Below are 13,690 nucleotides of genomic sequence, written 5' to 3' on the forward strand. Positions count from 1 at the left end.
ATAGATCCATTGGTTTATTACTATAAGAATCATCATTCAACTATGATCTAAACTTTCGGGTCAGATCCTATGAGAGCATCCGTTAATCATGAATAACCGATAGCAATATAAAGTTTATGAAACATTCAAACCCTAACCAATACAACACAACTTACGTACAAGCAATCATCAACCGTAGGGTTTTCTAATAATCATTATGAACTATTACCAAAACCATTCATTCATCTATATCGCAGATGAACCCTAGTCTCACATTCAGTTATCACATAATTACACCGACGATTAACATGATAAATACTAACCTATGATTACGAGATGATAAGTCCGATCAAGATGTAGAGCCTCGTGAGCCCAAGGTTGTCGCCGCACAGAACAGGGGATACATTTTAGGGTTTGCCATCAAAACTTATGCCCAGTTACGTACTAAGTTAATATATAAACCAGGTTGGACCTAACATGGGTTGTGGGCCGGTGAAAGACACCACAGACGAAACATAAGATTCGTCGGGCACAAAGGTGGCGAAAGTCTTATATGTTTCATCGGGACAAAGGTGGCAAAAGTCTTAAAGGGTTTTCATTAAACAATAATTAATGCAATCACAATACACAACTACAATATAAATTAGGATCAAAATGCAATCTTTCAAACGGTTACACCTTTCATAATCTAAGTAAATTATCAACACAAGATTGCCACACAAGAAATATGTTAATGAACGGATTTGAAATCTCGGGTTGTCACAATTTGCCTATCGAGTTTGATCAGGAATCCATAGTTACCCTTGACTTTTGTGTTGTGAGGTAGATTGTCGAATAAGGGTACTTTATTATTACAGTTGGAGATACCGTAAGGGAGTCCATTTAAACCGGTAGTTTAACGACTTATTAGGTTGCCATAAGTGTCTCCTTGAGAAGGGTCGAGGGTCTTGTTCGGTCTCCTTTTAAGTTAGTATTTTAAGATCCCGGTTCCGCAATAGTTCCAAAGACGATAGAAGTTGTCATACATGTGTAGGATTCTGACCTAGGTAGTGTACTTCTCATCTCTGATCGTTTCTTAAGTTCTCAGTCTTAGTTCGTGTCTCCGTCCGCTTTAGTTAATTTAGTTAATTTTAATAAATTGCATTAGGTTATTAGAAAAACCCCCCTCAAAACATAAAAACAATTAAGTCGAGTCAGTCTTAGATAAGTTAGTCGAGTCTAGTAAACATAATTAGAGAGTCTCGTGGGTTCGATACTCAGATTTACATAGGCTATACTGCATTGATCGGTACACTTGCCGGTTGTGATGTCTAGGTTTTAGAGAGTGTTAGTTTATAAATTTAAAACTTAGCGTGTCTAGTTTAGGTTAAAATTAATTAGTTTTTAATTGACCACTTTAAGCACATCAATATTCAAAGGAATGTCTCACATGAATCCGAGGAATCATTTCTAAGTTTTACAATTTTTCCAAATAAATGTTTATTAAAGTCTATTTCTAAAAGGAATGTCTCACATGAATTCCGAGAGAATCATTTCTAAGTTTTACAATTTTTTCAAATAAATGTTTATCAAAGTTGATTTCTAGAAGGAATGTCTCACATGAATTCAGAGAGGATCGTCTATAAGTTTTACAACTTTTTCCAAAGAAAATGTTTATCAAAGTTGATTTCCAAAAGGAAAACGGATTAGATATTTTATTATCGAAACCTGTGCACTCACCAACCTTATGATTGCCATTTTTAAGCATGTTTTCTCAGGTCATAGCTCCAGGTAACGAAACGGTTGGAATAAAAAGATCATTAGGGTTGGGGAAACCCTAGAAAACTATTAGATTTTATTAGAATAGCGTTCACTGTGTATGAAGCATGGTTGTAAAAATCCCGACTAGGCACCGATTAATCCCCGGTTAATCCCGATTAATCGCTACTCCTACCCCCCAGCCGACTAGCGACTAGCGATTTCTACAACCATGGTATGAAGCAATCTTTTGTAGAATACCTTGTATTTTAAGTACTTTGCTTTATTAAGTCTTAGTTTACATTTAATACTTTCACTGTGCAATGAAGATACCGATCAGTTTACCCTGGGATTTGGGGGTGTGACAGTTCGTATGGTATCATTTGGTTCGTCACGATAAAGAACAAAAAAAAAACAATCGTATTTAACCCTTTTGTTATTTTAATAAAAGTTTTAGAAAAACATTAATAAAAATTATAAGCACGTTGCAACTATACATTATTAACATAACGAAAATGGTAAAGTGCGTCTTCAATGCTATTCATAACTCGATTTTGAATATAAATAAATCATATCTAGACGTAGATAATAACAAAGATGTCGAAAGTTATTAACAAAGAGAAATATGCTTAATAAGAGATTTTAATAATAAAAAAATTAATAAAAAATCAAAATGTGTGTTACTATTGATGAAGCTTGTAAATTCATATTCATGAAATATATATATATATAGTTAAGTTCTCATACAAAGTGACTTATCGTACAAAACGTACGAATGACATGATAAAGCCAAAAAACGCGGTGGCATTTTCGTAATTATTTACTCGTATAGTAGTTATTAAAATTACTCTTAAAATGATCTTGTAGGGTAATTTTGATCTTATAGAGTAATTTATAAAATATTTTGTAGGGTAATTTTGATCTTGTAGAGTAATTATGTAGAGTATCATAATTACTCTACAAATGATCTTGTATGGTAATTTTGACCTTGTAAGGTAATTTTGTAGAGTATCATAATTACTCTACAAATGATTTTGTAGAGCAATTTTGAATTATTTGTTGTTTGATAAACTTGTAGAGTAATTTTGATACACTTGTAGAATAATTTTTATGGAGAGTAATTTTGATACAGTTGTAAAGTAATTTTGATAATTACCCTACAAGATCAAAATTACTCTACAAGATCAAAATTACCCTACAAAAACATTTTACAAAATTACTCTACAAGATCAAAATTACGCTACAAGATCATTTGTAGAGTAATTTTGATAATTACTCTACGAGTAAATAATTACGAAAATGTCACCGCGTTTTTTTTTTTTTTTTTACATTTTCACTCTCTTCGTACATTTTGTATGATAAGGGTATTTGTATTTGATCTTTTGTCAATATATATAATCTAATAATATTATGGGTAAATTACACTTTTCGTCCTTTATGTTTGTAGCGGGTTGCAATGGGTAACCTTTAACTTTAATGATTACAGTCACAATCTTTTATTTGGAAAACGCATTACACCTTTCGTCCTTTAGCACTAACCAAGTTAAAATTTTCAGTTATGTCTATCCACTCAAGGGTATTCTGGTCATTTCATGTTTTTATTTAAAATGTTCATTAATAAATAAAATACGGCTAGGGTTCCGTTGCAGCTCCTTCATTTTATTAACAAAATCCGACTGCTGCATATACAATCTCGTAGCCGGATTAGCCTTAAGCTTCACCCACATATCCGGCCCAAACGCCAAACAAATTATTCATCGGCGCATGTGACTCCCGTGCCTCACGTGACCTATAACTCGCCGACTGAGCTGACTCAGCATCCGCCAGTCCAGATTTCAACGTCTCACTACTCGGATCCATTTCTAAACCTTTCTTATACGCCGTCGTCGTACTGTTTTAACCCGTGTTAAGCCGCGTCAAGCCGTGAGTAGCCTTTCGCCCAATCTGGCTTCAGATCGATGGTTTTTTGGCATCCGAAAGTGCTTCTGAATACTAATTTAGAGTTGCTTATGCGGCTGAGTGGTTAGAGTATAACACGTGGTTGTTTGGGGAGAAATTGATGGCGTCAGTGAAGTGTTTGATGACGTCTGTGAAGTTTCCAGCAGAGAAGGCGGCTCTGGCTTCATCGGCCATGTGTTAGTGGTAGTTTGTGACGGTGTGCGGTTGTTGATTATTGGAAGATTTGATGTTGATTTTGATTTGGATGATTACAGAGAGTGTGAGGGAAATTAGGGTTTATATGAGGACGATGAGTTTAATGAGAAAGGTTCTAGAGTGTTGGGAAGATATGTTTTTATATATGTAATATTTTTAGTTATGTTACAAATATATTATATTATGTGGTTATCAACTCCATAAATAGATTGACTTGTTCTCCAAGATTTCATCTTTTATATATATTCATTGTAATTCTTTGTTAAAGACATACCTATCAATGGAATATAAATCTCTTTCTCCCTTCATCTCTTTCTCTTATTGTTTGCTATTAGTCTAGTTTCACAACATGTTATCAGCACGAAGGTGCTCTCTTCCAAAACCCTAAATTGTTTTCTATAACTTTTGTGTACATCGGTTGCACTAAGCATGTCTTCCTCACTTCTGTGGTATGCATTCATGAACAACCCCTTAACAAAGACCACACATAATTTGTTCGGATCAGAGACTGCTTTGCAATTCATGGTGGCATTCTAGTCAGCTTCTGTCATGCGAGAATTAAGGTACCTACATGATTTCTCGATTAACTGAATTTTGAATGTTTGTTTTGAATTGGGGTTAAAGTAAACCATAGAGAAAAAGATAAACGGGGTTGGTGGGTCGGTTCACACATACCACTAAAATATGTCAAACCATGCTTAATTTGGATTTTCTTTTCATTCTACTATCCATTCTTTCGAGATTAGATAAACCACGTAAATTTCTTGTCCTCTGTTTTTCAATTTTACGTTGGAGAAACAAAAAAAAAAGCAATTCTATTAAGATTATACTTAATTTAGTAAACGTGCTATGCAAATAAACCAAAAGCTTATTGATGTTTAAAAGCTTAATTATATATGCTCTTTTATAATGATTTATGAAATATTTCAAATATATATTATGCAAAGTACAATCTTAACCAAAATTGAGATTATAAATATCGTTTGATATGTGTGTGTTATATAAAGAAAACAATTGTTTCAATAAATATATTGGTCCTCTTGCTTGTTATTTTATTAAAGAAACTAGTTTAAGAACCCGCAAACTTCGCGGGTTGGTAAAAGAAAATATCTTCATTATCATCATTGATATAAATAGTATGATTTTATACACAATAAAACACAAAAGAATATATTATAGTACAACAACAAATTGAAATACATGAATATGCAACGATCACAATTCGTTGAAAATCTCGTCATAAACCATAATAGTTGTTCTATCTGTAGGTTTGCCGTCGTCGAACAAACAGAACAACAAACAATTACATAAATTATCAAACTATCACCAATTCTGCCAATTAATCGCCTACTCCTTCGATCTGTTATTGACCCATAAGTATCCCATAACTTTAGTCTCTTCAACCACTTTGCCTGGTCAACAATTGAGCTTGATCATACAAAACACTATTCCTGAGATGCCACCGGAAAACTGTATTCAAAATAGCCTGAATAGACTTCTTCGTTTTAAAGGAACCTCGTGAAAGTTATGAAGGTTTAGAAGGTCTGTAACTCCAAAAGCAAAAATAGGGTTGAGCCGACAGCCTGAAAATCCCATTCCCAAGTATCTCCAGAACCCGACATGACCACACTCCATAACACAGATTCCCAACTTCTCAGATAGAAGTTACCTAAAGGGGGACTGACCGTAGTCGTGTTAGCGTAATTTGAAGAAAGTTCACCTTATAAAGCTCATGCACACATCTAACGATCCTTGTGCAATAATTCCAGTATCATGGTCCCTCACTAAGGCATCTTCATCGATCACTACACGCCGTGCCACATTGATGATCTGGACTCCTTTCTTCATCTTTGCAAAGGTTACATCATTAAACACCTTTGAAGTAGCATAGATAAGCGACATATGAAGTGAGATAAAATCTGCAGTTGAAACAACCTGATGAAAAGAGACCAACATAAACCTTTTATAAAATAGTGAATTAAAAGATTTAAAAAACATCATCGCTATAATGATAATCTAAATCGTATGGTTGTATAGAGACCATGCTTGCAAAAGTCGCTAGGCGCTCCCTAGTCGGATTCGGGAGTACTCGGGAAGTACTCGGCTTAGGCGGAGATTACTCGGGGAGTAATTGGCCTGGGGGAACAGTACTCATGCCTCGGCAGCCTACCTTGTAGCGAGTACTCGAGGAGTACTCGGAGCCTAGGCGGGACTTTTACAACCATGATAGAGACTGCTTTAAATCTACACAAAAAACAAAGATCTAAAGCAAAAGTGCATTTATATCAAATTGTTGATCAAATTATGTGGCTGAGGCAACTATTGAGACCTAAAAAAGTGGTTTAGACTTTAGATGCCCATTTATAACAGAGAACATTGTTATATCCCAAAGCAAACAAACCACCAAGAGTCGTTCTTCCAACCTGTTAAAATTTGATCAGAAAATTTGTGTAAAGAGAGAATTTGGTGAAAAGAGAAACTGGTAGTCTTGGTTTTATAAAGCGCATCAGGAGGTATAAGGAACTCAAGGAAGTCTAAAAAATGCCTCAAAGTCGGGCGCTTCATGTAAACTGTGTAAAAGTAATTGGGCTTGTAGAAAGCTATGTAAGAGCGATAAAAAGGATTAGGAGATCATGAATGGTTTGCTTAATGAAAAGACTTTTAATTGTATAAAAAACTTATTTGGTTGTACAAAAAACAACGCCTCGTGTACGTAAAGCTCTCGCTTAACGCCTCACATCTCGAATTTTAGGAACTAAAGCTAGTAATACAACTTTGTTTACCTCAAACTCAAAGCCTAATAATGAAATTTTTGACAACAATTCTTTGGTCACTGAGTGAAAGATAGTATCTAAAAAGAACTAAATTTGAGAACAACGGATTCTCTAAAAATACACAGGAGAACAATAGCTGTCAGAGAATGTAAAATGGTAACTTGCTGACCTTTACATGGACTTATTTACCTAAAAATTGGTGTTTTGGTTATTTTTTTCTCAACGGGTCAAAATAAAGAACTAAACAAAAAAGAAAATTAGTCAAACTGGTCAAATACAAAAAATCATAAAATTTAATTTATTTTTATTAAGTATTTATAAAAAAATAAAAAAAAGGGTTAAAAGTTTACATGTGAACCCGACTCATTTTTGCCATGCACCAAACAGTGACCATATTAATCCAAACCCATTTTGAGTCACTATTCAACCCGCTTCTTAAAACAGATTTATATATTGTAATATAATAAAAAATAACGTGTTAAAAAATTTCACCGAGCCGATAACGTCTAACTTTATGCTCGTAAACAGTGCAAATTTAAATGTCTTCTTCTAAACATAATTCACATTATAAACCTGTAACAAACATGTTGAAATGATTAGAGAAAATAAATTTATTTGGTAATAAGCGGAGATCAGGAGGACATTGTCGATGGAACCTTTGATAAATCTTTCGAGGATTGTTGAAGGCAGGTCTTGTCCATAATCGGACAATGCGGACTCTGATAGTGTAATCATCAACATTAAGATCAACATTGTTGAGAAGTGTAATAACATGCTGTTCCATTTCTGCAAATGAATAATAAAGAAAACATTATGGTGTAATCATCAACGCAATATGTTAATCGACAATATAAAAAACTGCTGAATTAAAATGAAACAAAAATGATAAACATACATTGTTCTGAGAGAAAGTTTGTGAGTAAGATGTGAATGAAAGTGTAATATGTCAAATGTGTTATTTATAATAGGAGTTGGGAAGTTAATTTAGGAAAAGCAATTTGTTATTATAATACACCTTTGGAATGAATTCTTTATTAAAATAGAAAATTCAGTTACATCTATTTTTATATAATTCATAATTTCCAAATATAAATATATTAGAAAATGTTTATGGGTTTTGAATTTTAAAAAATTAGGAACAGAAAGTTGACCTAAAAAGTAAATTAAGATAAATTAAAGAAACGTAAAAAAAAGTAACAGAATTTTTAAATTACATCTTAGCCACATGAATTAAATTAAGATAAATTAAAATAACGTAGAAAATAGTGTCAGAATTTTTAAATTACATCTTAGCCACATGAATGAATAATAAATTAGAATCATGCAAAATATCATAGACGATCAATCACTTTAAAAGAAATAAACGGACAAACGTTATATTATATATGATCGATGATCAATAACATCAATCACGATTCAAGAGGATCGAGAAGAGACATACCTGGAAAAAATGCCAGTTCAAATCAATCACAAATGCACTGCAAATGAAAAATTGGTAAAATAATTAGGCCAAATAAATATTTAAACTAAAAATATTAACATAATAATTAGCGTCGGATCCCTAAATACAAATAAAAATGACTTCTAATGGCTGCGTAATACCTTAATGGTAGCAAACAGGGCAGTAGCCTTCCTTGCTATCCAACCTCGAACACAGTTTTTTTTACAAAAGTCATCACATCCGGAAACCGAACTCGGGACGGAACGAACAAATATAAGTTACAGTTCCATATACCGACAATGCCTGTAGGTAGGGTGTCGTTGCCAACATCATTATTAAAAATACCTTATGACCAATTAACACAGGGCTCAGAATAGGTATTGTGGTTCTCATAGCTGCATAACAGGTTGCAAGAAGAAAATAGCGCACTCGCCATCCATGCTATGCAACATCGAACCAAGTTTTTTTTTTTTTACCAAAGTCATCACAGCCGGAAATCAGACTCGGGACGCAACGACCGAATATAGCTTTCAAATCAATCACAAATGCACTGCAAATGAAAAATTGATAAAATAATTAGGCCAAATAAATATTTAAACTGAAAATATTAACATCATAATTAGCGTCGGATCCCTAAATACAAATAAAAATGACTTCTAATGGCTGCGTAATACCTTAATGGTAGCAAACAGGGCAGTAGCCTTCCTTGCTATCCAACCTCGAACACAGTTTTTTTTACAAAAGTCATCACATCCGGAAACCGAACTCGGGACGGAACGAACAAATATAAGTTACAGTTCCATATACCGACAATGCCTGTAGGTAGGGTGCCGTTGCCAACATCATTATTAAAAAATACCTTATGACCAATTAACACAGGGCTCAGAATAGGTATTGTGGTTCTCATGGCTGCATAACAGGTTGCAAGAAGAAAACAACGCACTCGCCATCCATGCTATGCAACATCGAACCAAGTTTTTTTTTACCAAAGTCATCACAGCCGGAAAATCAAACTCGGGACGCCAACATCATTATTAAAAATACCTTATGACCAATTAAAACAGGGCTCAGAATAGGTATTGTGGTTCGCATGGCTGCATAACAGGTTGCAAGAAGAAAACACCGCACTCGCCATCCATGCTATGCAACATCGAACCAAGTTTTTTTTTTTTACCAAAGTCATCACAGCCGGAAATCAAACTCGGGACGCCAACATCATTATTAAAAATACCTTATGACCAATTAACACAGGGCTTAGAATAGGTATTGTGGTTCTCATGGCTGCATAACATGTTGCAAGAAGAAAACAGCGCACTCGTCATCCATGCTATGCAACATCGAACCAAGTTGAGATGATACAGGTTCAGGTAACAAAAAGAAACCCTCTGTTGTAGAAGCAACCAGTGAGAGAGTTTTGATGGAATTTTTAAGAGGGGTCGGTGACATTGTCGAGGAGTATAAGAAAATGCTATCACTAAGAATTTCCTGACACTCCTCGACAACATAACCGACACATCCATGTTTCCAGCAAAACTCTCTCACTGGTTGCTAATTCAACAGAGCGTTTCTTCTTATTACCTTGAACATATATCATCTAAACCGTATAAATTGTGCACCTATGGAAATCTTTTTTACCTCAATTACCCTATCTGCAAAATTAATAAAAAAGGATTATATCAAAAAAAAGGCAAACAAATATGACTTCAGAGATATGTTAATTGATGGGATGATATTCAAGTTTTAACCTTTAGTGGATCCTGTTCAAGATCAAGAAAATGCAATTCCAGTTCTTTGGAATTCGTTAATTTAATAAGTTCTGCAAGCTCTTTGACACATATCAGATATATCATATCTTCAATAATGATGACCCATAAATTCTCGAAGATAGAAAATTCATGAACCCTAAGAACGCATGAAATAGTTATCCACAAATATACAAAACAGATAGGAGAGTTCTAGTTGTGTATAAGTTGTAACTTGTAATCATACCTGTTGGCTAAACTTGAGGATTGCACATACTCGGTCTCAAAGTTCGGGCATCTTTCCACCATAACCAGTCTCATCACTGTGCATAATGCCATATCTGTCCAACATCATACATCAAAAATCATGTCTATGTACCTCGGCTTCAATGAGTGTTACGATGATGCATATTTAGCCGATATACTCTTGTAAAATCACTTGTGAAATTACAATATTTATTTAAGAATTTACAAAATAGGCATACAAACACATTCTATCTAAACACATAAAGCGCATTTACTTTTATCACAATTTTCTTTAGACACATAAAGCACATTTTCAGCGATCAGTTCAGTTCTCGGGTTGCATGATAAGCAACCAATCTTTGTTTACATAAATCTACCACATCTTTTTTATGTGTATTTGCGTACCAAAGAGTTAGGCTTAACTATTATATACACAGATCTACCAATAAAACAAAACCTTTGCCAACAAAACATGAAACAGTGAGCAGATGGCAAGGAAACCGTCCATTCAAAATCATGCACACAAAACCTCTGCCAATAAAACAACCTAATTACTTATCTCAGTAACATAACGTAGTTCAAACAACAAATTTCTTACTTATCTCAGCCAAAAACCTTCTTCATAGATCCCAAAAAGATATTAAAGCAACGCCTAATAACAAAATAAAAGAAGGAAAAAGTGTTACCTAATCGAAGGTAAATGGATGACCAGAAAACCTACCGGAAGCTAAAACATCAACGTCGCTAACCCTGTTAACAAAGCCAGAGACAAATAAAATAACCGGAGATAAGTAGATAACAAAACGAAAAAGGGAAAGAGTGTTATTAAACAACCAAAGGTAAATCGCCGACCTTCAAGTCCGGTTTCAAATCAAATCAACCAAATCCGGTTTCAAATCAAATCAACCAAATCCGGATTAGGGTTACAGTTCATTTTAGTCCATCAAATTCAACATGTAAATAAACGCGATAAATCAAAACCGGATTCAAAGAGCAAGGTTTAGTTTTAAACCCTAATCTGGGACTACAGATCTATGAATGAAACATGAACTTCAAAAACTTACCAGTATGAGATTAATCAAATCCAGATTCAAATCGAAAGGATTGTAGCGGTGGATGATTAGCATCGAAAGAGAATCTGCTCGAAGAAGATGGCAAAATTTGAGGACTGGGTGTTCTGAAATTCGGGTCTTGTAATAAGGAGAAGAAGGATAATAAGGAGAGAGGGGAAAACAATTTGCCGCCCATGTACCAATTATCTGCTCAAAGAGAGATGCCACATCAATAAATGATTGTTTAAGAAAAAGACATGTGGCATTAAATGTATTTTTTTAGTATAATAGGTAGATAAGCTGTAATCTTTTAGTAAAATTCATTTTACTATATCATATTGCTCACATTTTTTTATATATTACGAAACTTGACAAATGCTAATGTGAAAAAAATTAGTAGTAGAAAACAACAACAAATGATTTGAGTATTTGTTTTTTGAATTAGTATCATCAAATTTTAGAACATTAATTGCAGATGAATACTAGAGGGTTATCATTCTAACTATAAGAAATAAAGTCATAAATTAAAATATCTATTTTATCCAGAATGTGATATAATTATGTGATATAATTTTGAGAATTGCATATATATGTCTTCTTGGTGCTATATATTATTCTTATACTTTTACAGATGGCATTATATAATACAAATAAAATATCAAACTTATGTTTTACTATTATTCTCACAAAAAATTATATACTAGTTTATATCATGTAAAAGATTTATTTATTTATTTATGTATAATAATATGACGAAAAAAATTGTTTTCGAAATAATCCATCACACAAGGAAGAAAAACGCTTGTTAGATTTTTATCTAGTCACCTTAACTAGAACTTAAAATTAACTTAATTCATTACACTTGTGTTTTTTTTTTATCAAAAGGTTATGCTTATTTGAGAATGCTAATATGAAACCTCTCGTGAATGATGAAGTAAATATATGGTGATAGTACCAAGTATATTTTTGCATAAACTATAATTCAAACGAATCATGGAGTTCCTACACATACTATTTTGGGTATAATATCTGGGTGAGATTGGCTAAACCATGAAAAGATAATACATAAGTAATATATAATTTATAATTAATGAAAAAAGAAAAAGAAATATCTTATTCGAGTTCTATATGGTGACATGTATAATGTTGTGTTTGTATACAATTTTACTTTATGTATACCTTCTATATTATATGTAATTATTTATTTATATAGATAGTATTGGATGGAACAATGAAACCATAGGTATGGCTTGTTGTCACTCTCACGAAAAAAATATAAATATGCTTATACATGACATTTGAAATGAAATGTCATACTCCCTAAATCTCATTATCTTGTTATAAAAGCTTGTAAGATGTTAGACTAATAAATTTATATGACTCGAACATTTAGTTACTTCTCAATTAACGTTATGTGAAGAGAAGATGGTTTGTATAAAAGAATTGGATAAAATAATTTTCATTTGTCACGCCCGAGATATGCTCCTGAAGTAGCGATATCATTTAGTGGGGATGATAAGTCTGAGATAATTTCATATGCGTGTGACCAAGTAAATAATAGAATGCTACGAAACTTGTTTTAATTCTACTCCATTCCCTGAAGTGAATGTGATGATATATTAATTGGTGTAAAGATAGTGATCATGGACATATTTGTAATGATGGTCATGTTAATAATGAGATGAACCACTAAAAGTGGCAAACTAAGAATAATGAGATGGACCACAAAAGTGGCAACCTAAGGAGTGATTGCATAACGTGATGGTTTGAACTTCGAAGTTATAATATATTCTCTCGTATCATACGTTTTTGTATTACATACGAGCAAGTAATACACATACGATTATAAACCAGAAGTCTATGGACCATAATTATTTAATTAGTTGGCATAACCGGTTAGACCACACCAAGTCAATGATGATGTGAAACATAATGAAGAACTAGAAGATTCTTGAAGCTGATTAAAGGATATGCATATCCCAACATGATACCATTTAGTGTTTTAAATCGATGCATCGTCTAAATGGTTATCAAATCCACAACTTGAATTTTGTGTGATTGTGACTTAGTTAACGTGATAGCAAGCATATTAACCAGATTGGTATATTTATTTTGGTAATAACAGTGAATTCAATTCCCAAGTTATTAATGATTATTGGAATAAATGTTGAACTTCATATAGCTTATATTTATACATGAATTGCTTTGTTGAGACTATCACCAAACGTTCACATTTGATTGCAAAGCCAATGATCAGAAGAGAAAGAGTTCATATTTGTATTTGGGTACATGTGATTTTACATGTACAAAATTAATTCACATCAAGCCAATATGTCATCATACTTCCCCCGTTATAGTTGGTTTTTGGTCAGGAACCAAATACGTCCCTTCTAAGATTTTGTTGTGCGGTATATATAATATTGATCCACCACTAGCACAATATTGGGACCTCTAAAAGGGTTGAGAATATATGTTGGGTAAAAAAGATAATTGTCTATGATTAAATACTTAAAGCTATTGGTGAGAGATTTGCTTATGACTATTGGTTTTCACTCTAGTGAATGA

The sequence above is a fragment of the Helianthus annuus genome, chromosome 4 (assembly GCF_002127325.2).
Source record: "Helianthus annuus cultivar XRQ/B chromosome 4, HanXRQr2.0-SUNRISE, whole genome shotgun sequence".
Taxonomy (NCBI): Eukaryota; Viridiplantae; Streptophyta; class Magnoliopsida; order Asterales; family Asteraceae; genus Helianthus; species Helianthus annuus.